The sequence below is a fragment of the Hypanus sabinus genome, unplaced genomic scaffold, assembly GCF_030144855.1.
Source record: "Hypanus sabinus isolate sHypSab1 unplaced genomic scaffold, sHypSab1.hap1 scaffold_825, whole genome shotgun sequence".
Classification (NCBI taxonomy): Eukaryota; Metazoa; Chordata; class Chondrichthyes; order Myliobatiformes; family Dasyatidae; genus Hypanus; species Hypanus sabinus.
The window spans coordinates 197780-205681 of NW_026781678.1; the positions used below are offsets into that span (position 1 = coordinate 197780).

Genomic DNA, 7902 nt, shown 5'->3' on the forward strand with positions numbered 1-7902 from the left:
TGGGATGATTTCTCTGAAGTAGCGGAGGGTGAGCAAAAATCTGATAGATGTTTCTCAGATTTTGAGAGACATAGATAGAGGTATGGCATAGATGACATAGATAATCATGGCAGAGATTATCTCCATCCCAGGGTAGACATGGCTTATACCATCAGGGATACATTTCACCTAAGAAGAGATAATTTTAAAGTAGATATGACAACATCCCTTCACTCAATGTCGGCAAAACCAAGGCAGTGATTGTGGTGTTCAGGAGAAGGAAAAGTAGAGGTCCATGAGCCAGTTCTCATTGGATGATTGGTGGTGGAGAGCGCACGTAACTTAAAATTGGTGGGTATTACAAGTTTCTCAAATACATCATCTTTTCTTACTTACGTGTTTGCCTAATCCTCGCAAACAACCGACGCTTGCTTCGCAGTAATAGCATTAACTCGGTTGAATGTTTAAGACAAATAATGTCAGGGGTGGGATTCGAACCCACGCCCCCAGATGGAGACCAGAAACCTCGGATTTGTATGACGGACTTTCATTCCCTGAGTCTGGCGCCTTAGACCGCTCGGCCACCCTGACAACTTTGCATCACCCACTTCACATCCCAAAGAAATTTGATGTTTTTGAGTACAGATGAATGCCTGATTTAAGAACAGAGTTATATAAACACAAACGCACATCCGATTCTGGGAATCGGAAATGAGTCCAAGCTTGTTACAGTTTTCTCAGGTGAGGCGCCCTCTGTGGAAAGAGAAGCAGTGTTACAACTTCAGATCAAAACTCGTTAGACGCGTATCAGCAGAAATCTGTAGCTGAGGTTAAAAGGGTGAATGAGAGCGCTGGGAAGACTCGCTGTCCTCACATGTAGGGAAGTGATGAAATAGTTTATAGATAGGACTGATCCTGGCACCACTGGGTGGGAGGCGATCATGACAAATTTGACAAACCCTGCACACGAGAGGTTCAGCTGTAACGGGGAATGCTGCTTTACAGATGGGTGTTGGCAAGTACAATATAAAGTCCAAAGCAGAGTCCGATGATTACGGATGAAAGAGAAGCTGTGACAAAATTCAGAAGAAAATAAAAGATCTTCGGAAAGTCCACTCAGTCAACTTCGTCTGTTTCATCATTCCGTCATGGCGGATTAATTACCCGTTATACACATTCTCCTGCCTATTTCCCTTAACTTCAGATGTTGTTATTAATAAAAACGTAAGCATGTTTAAATATGTTTCCATAGTGGGATACTACGTTTTTATGTTTAACTATGTTTCCATAGTTTCAATTTAAATGGGGCCATTGACAGCACACCAGCGAGTTGGAAGCGCACTTACTTCTTGGAATATCTCAGTGTTACACCGAACCCATATTCTCAGCGCCAGGTGGGAGTCAATTCAATAACTAGAGATCAACGGGTGATGCTCCAGAAGCGAAGCCCAGAAGTTATATGGAACTACCTAAGTTGTACACGAGAGCTCTGAATAACGGTGTAATAAAGGTACTGGGTCGGACAGACAGAAACAAATGCAGGTCAAATTCTATTACTATTAGATGACTATTACAACTGGCGAGGCTATCACTAACATTGAATCGCTGAAGGGACATTGGTCCAGTTCTATAAAATTGGAACTTGCGGCGGAACGCCGACATCGCTCAGTGTGAATGTTTTCATCTCAGCGCCAGTCAAACATGTCTTCAGGAAAATAAATAAATAAATAGATAGATAGATAGATAGATAGATAGATAGATAGACAGATAGACAAATAAATAAATAAATAAATAAATAAAATCAATCAATCAATTAATTAATTAATTAATTGAATAAATAGATAAATAAATAAATAGATAGGTAAATAAATAAATAGATAAATGGATAGATAAATAAATAGATAAATAGATAAATAGCTGAATAAAACGCTAACCATATTGACAAACGTCTACGGGGTGCTATTTTACATTGAGGCTTCAAGTCGCCGATTGATTTCAGATGAGATAGCATGTAGTGGAAGTGTTGTTATATTGGCCCATTGGAGTAAACTTACGCAATGGTATCAGTGGTTAGCAAAACAACATTACTCTGAATGCTGGCGGGCGGACGAACGAGCGGACGAACGAGCTTTATTCTACGGCTCAACCGACTGCAGCGATTGCAGTACAGGGACCAGATATCCTTCTACTACCCCTTTCTCTCCGCTCCCTCTGAGCTACGAGGGGCGGCGATGGGGTGCGGGACGGCTGTGTAGAAGCAGTAATTGAAAAATATGGCAATTGCTGGTGCAATTGCATTGGCTCCTCAGCACTACCTTCTCCTCCACTTATCTTCGTATCATCCGCAAACTTTACCACAAAGCCATCAATTCCATTATCCAAATAATTGACAAACAATGTGAAAAGTAGCAGTCTTAATTCTGACCCCTGAGGATCACCACTAGGCACTGGTAGCCAAACGGAAAAGGCACCTTTTATACACAATCACTACGTTCTGCCTGTCAGCCTTTCCTCTACCCATGACAGTATTTTTCCTTGAATGCCACAGGATTTCAACTTGTTAAGCAACCTCATGTGTGTCACCGTATCAAAGGCCTTCTGAAAATCCAAGTAATTCGCCGCCTTTCCATTGTCCACCGTTTTTGAAATCCCCTCGAAGAGCTCAAACAGATTAGGCAGGCAAGATTTTCCTCGACAGAAATCATGATGACTGTTCTTATTTTGATCATTACTCTGCAATTACTTGAAAACTTCTTCATTAATAATGGACTGCAACCCTTCCCAACCACTGAGGCGAGACGGGGACGCAACAGAGTCGGCATCAAAGATCAGGCAGAGATCAAAACATCCAGAGAAATCCAAAAATCAGATACAGGAAACAAGCAGAGTAAATATTCAGACCTACAGAGAGCAGATACGATGACTGGAAAGGCTCAGGAAAATTCCTTGGCACAAACTGGCATCACAGGACAGAAATACACTGAGCAATCAGCAGTCAGGCAGATAATAGGAGGAGCACAATGATACACAGGTGGCAGCGATGCAGGTAACAATAAGAAGCTGATGAGAAACGGGGTACTCAGAGATACAGGGGTTGGAGTAGAGCAGGAGCAGGGATGGGAGCAGATCGCAATACAAAACCACAGACTAACATCTGGGGGAAACACACAAAAAGAAAAAGTTCAACTGAGGGTAATGAGAGATTTTCCCAAATCCCTTGCATATTGAAATCCCTCATCACAAATTTGACATTTCCCTTATTAAATGCCCTTTCTCGCTCCCTTTACGATCTCAACCGCATAGCTTGGTTATTTTTTGTTATTTTATGATTCCCATAATGTTGTTTTATTTTACTGTACTCCACCCAGAAAGATTCGAAATTCTCTGACACGATGTCACCTTTTTCTAGAGATGTAATGCCGTCCCTCATAGCACCGTCTATGCCTTCCTGCCCGTCCATTCGGTAAAACATGCATTCTTTTATATTAAGCTCTAAATGTGACCTTCTATCAGCCACGACTCAGTGATGCCAACGACGTCAAACCAACTAAGCTCCAACAATTTCATCCACCTTAGAATACTACGTGCATTTAAAAGGAGCACCCTAATTCCTGCACTGTTCTTCCTTTTGAATATTGCCTATGTGATACAATTTGCTTCCTTTCATTATCTGCATTTCTTCCCATTCATGGCTTGGCCTTACTTACATTCATAACACCCATCGTCTACCTGTCAACCAGCTAGCTCGTCCACAGTGTTGTCATATCTATTTCCGTTCCCTGGCATATTAGTTTAAATCACTTCATTCGGCTGAAGTAAAACTGCCTGCCAGGATAATGGTCGCGCTCTTTTATAAGGCGTGGCAACATAATCGGGCAAGTACAAGGAGACAGTACACTTCTAATGGCAAGGACTGGGATATGGAAGAAAGTTGGGCAGGATATAGTTTTTCCATATTCCGAATTTGAGCACTGTTCATTAATTCTGTGGTATATTGCATTTTCATATCCTGCACTGTACTGTTCTCATAGGACAATATATTTCACATCATAGGCTGGTGAGAATAAACTTGATTCTGATTTTGAGGTTCGGATTTTTCTTCATTGCAGCGTACACAACAGCGAGATTGTTTAAGTTCATGACGGGGCATAATTGGGACGAATGCCCTGTTCTTTCACAGGGTTCCTTTCTGTCATTTCAACTTTCGGTAGTTCTCATTTTCCGACAACCGAAATTGAATCTCCTGTTCCTCTCACTCACGGGATCCACTCGATATTGTTCTTGTCTTTAGTGGCACCTTGTCCAGAGCTATACTTGTGCTGGGGAGAAGCAGCAATCCGGGAAGCAGTGACTGAGAGGTCTGTGTTAAAACGTTCTTTATGACTGCAGGTGTATGTAGTAGTCTCGGAAATCACTGCCTGTGAAAGAGAGTGCCATTACCTCAATGCAGGGAAATTGGGATTTTTTTTTCTCCCAATGTTTTGCTTAAACATTTCCTGTATTCCGATTAAAGTGGACTCTGAACTTTTTGACTGGATTAAATTCAAATTTTCATCCTGCAGCTTCATATTTAGAACGTTCATTTTGTTATAAAGATTGGCGAGGTATTGAATCTTGTTTCGCCAGCTCTTGTCGACATTGAGGAAACATACAACTAGAGTGTCTAAAAGTTCAAAGAAGCGTTTTATGCAGCAGTCTTCTGACAGGCAACACACACCATTGTAGAGAAGCAAACGTTCAATATCTTCATCGTTATCTGGGCAACATTGAAAAATATGCTATTTCATGAATAAGCGATAATTTTCTTGGTAGAAAATATTACAAGTGTCGTGTTTAGAATTTCTTTCTTTCATAAAAACAACACTGAACCAACATGGGGACCCTTCGCATCTGGTGCTCCATCTGTTGCACGAGAAATCATGTTTTTAATTGGAAAACATTTATCCTGAATATACATGTTGAGCTCGTCAAATTTTGATTCCCCTTTGATACTTGTTTTCACCTTTATACAAAAGAGTATCTCTTCATAAACCTCCATTTTTGATAAACCTTGCAAGTGTCTTGAGCAATGTCTCGCACAATTGACTCATTCAGTTGTATCTCAAGCCATTTCTTTGTCGTTCAGCGCAGTTTATACGCAAGGTCTTCGCTCATTTGGTCAATACGACGAACTACAGAGTGATGACTCAGGGGGATATATTTAAAACACTGTTATCCATTTTGGAAATACAGGTGAATTCTTCTGACACAGCTGTCAGTATCAATCTTTCAACAATTGTACCGCATTTATCACACTTTGCTTTCATTTTCAAATAGTTATAAGAAACGTAGAGTCAACTATCAAGGTCACTTTGGCTTTCTTAGCAAGTGACTAGAGTTTTTTTTTCATCCTCTGGACATAAGCAAGGCTATAAGTAAACTTTTCGGGTTATCTTTTACGGAAGTGTTCAAATCTTGACGGTTTCATGACTTCTTTTGACAGTACAGTATTACAAATAAGACGCACAGAGCGTCGCTGCTCTGACTGGAACGGAATAAAACCATACTCCAGCATTGTATTGGCACATTTGCAGTAGTTTATGTTTCTTAGCAAGATTAGAATGCAAGGCTTAACCGCCTTCAGACTCGGAGAATGCGCCCTTAGTATGTATAGATTATTATCGGGGCTAAATTGAACACAAAAGAATGATAACATAAACTGGGATGTGTATCGGATGTTGACGACTGCAGTGAGTTAACTGTTCTCAATGACACACCCTAACGTCAAATATTACCCCTGCCGGTTAAACTATTGAGTGGGTCTCCATTATCACTGACAGTCATTTTGCTCAAATTGTTTAATTTTCAAAGAGGATTCTTCGCTAAATGACATTTTGCGTCCTCGGTCCATTTGAATGAATAAATAAGGAGAAACATTCTTTATGTTACTTCTCCACGTAAATGTGCAATGTGCAATGATAGTAATTTATAATAATTTGTATTGACTAATACATTCACTGTAATATAGAGTACACTCAAATCAGCGTGAGTTAATCAGTCCGATGGCCTGATATATGTAGATGTCCCAGAGTCTGTTGGCCCTGGCTTTTGGATGCGGTACTGCTTCCTAGATGGTAGCAGCTCGAATAGATTGTGCTTGTGATGGCTTGTTTGTCCAATGATCCTGTAGGCCCTTTTCACATGTGCTTGTAAGTGTCCTGAATCATGAGAAGTTCACACCTGGAGATGCGCAGGGCTGTCTGCTCTCATTGGTGCCCCTATAGGAAGTTCAATTTGGGGGCCCATACCACACTTCCTCAACCGTCTGAGGTGATGTGGATGCCGAGGAACTTGAAGCTATTTACCCTCTCAAACTTGGATCCATTGATGTCAATAGGAGTTAGCCCGACTTCATTCCTTCTTTAATCCACAACCAGCTCCTTTGAGATGAGAGGGTGTTTTCTTGACACCACTGTATCAGAGAGATGACTTCTTATGCAGGCCACATCGTTAATTGTTTGAGATAAGGCCTATCAATGTAGAGTCATCAGCAAATTTAATTTGCATATTGGAGCTGTGCATGGGTATACCGGGAATAAAAGAGGGCACTCAGTACGCAGCACTGAGGGGCTCCTGTTTTGAAAGTCGGAGCGTTGGAGGTGAGGAACCCCACTCTTACAGGCTGCTGGCGATCTGACAGGAAGCTCACCACGCAGGGTCAAGACTTAGGTCTCTGAGCTTCTTGTCGAGCCTGGATGGAACTATGGTGTTGAATGCTGAACTGTAGCCGAAGAACAGCATTCTCACATTAGCATCCTTCTTCTCCCGATGTGCAGCGCTACAAGAGGTTGTGCCCAGTTCATTTTACTGGGGGATTTTGAAGTAACATTTTTGAAAGTGTAGCGGGGGACCCGGCAACTTCCAGTAGCTTTGGCATTTCAAAACTTTTTTGCTTCACCATTACAAAAGTGAAACACGGCTTTGCTGGTTAGAGACGAAATTCTCACGTTTGTAAGAAATACGCAAATTATCTTGACGGCATGTAAAAGCAATATTCAATTACCCACTGATGCTAAAATTAGAAGGGAATTCAGACTCAAGGTGCACATTAAGTTTTAAATATTTTAATAGGGATAACTAAAGATAACATATATCAAACCAACACGTTTTTTGCGATGTTTTTTTTAGGATAGGCCAAAATAAAACAAAGTGGTTCACCATATGTGAGACCATTCCGACAATTCAGTGAATAGACACAACTTGTTAATTACTTAATATTTTAAAAGTGGTGTTGCAGTTTTGGACGATACATTATTTTACCAAAAATCACGAATTAGACGAATGGGCAATTTCATCGGTAGGCAATCGATCAAAAATGAACTTTCTCCACTTATTGGAACGTAGTCCTCAAAACGATTTTGAATGGCATTACGTTATTCAATTTACTGGGCGTGGTTTATTAACAGCACAATAATTTACCTTTGAGTTACGTCTGTGTAGGTAGTATTTAGAATAGTTAATCGAGTATTATTTTAGTAAATCGACAGTTACTGTCTTACTGGGACAAGGTCAGACCTTTGGATTTCCAGATATCTCATGTTCTTTTGATGACAGATTGATGTCATATGTAGTATGACGCAGAGTAACCAGAGTGAATATGATTGTTTGAGCGGATGGGATCGAGCGTTGGCAGATGTAGAAAAGGTGGACACCTTGGAGGGACTGTCCATTGAGGCTCATATCAGGCATATCAGGTTATGTGATAAAAATCGATTTTTTAAAATTTTGGAAGGATTCTCAATTTCATGCAAATTCTCCAACTAAAATTAGAGGTGTTGTTTTTTTATTGACAGCAATATCACTTTAAACCAAAAGAATATTATAGAGGATATTAATGGTAGATTTTTGATTGTTACAGGAACAATTTACAACAGGAAATTGTTT

General features: G+C 40.5%; 1 non-coding gene across 1 annotated transcript; it reads right to left on the minus strand.

Annotated features, from left to right (window-relative positions):
- Nucleotides 1-456: 456 nt before the first annotated feature.
- On the minus strand, nucleotides 457-570 carry trnal-cag (transfer RNA leucine (anticodon CAG)). Its single transcript has 2 exons — nucleotides 533-570; nucleotides 457-491 (listed from the first exon to the last, which is right to left on the minus strand). It is a non-coding gene; the product is annotated as a tRNA-Leu (tRNA).
- Between the last annotated feature and the right edge of the window lie 7332 nt (nucleotides 571-7902).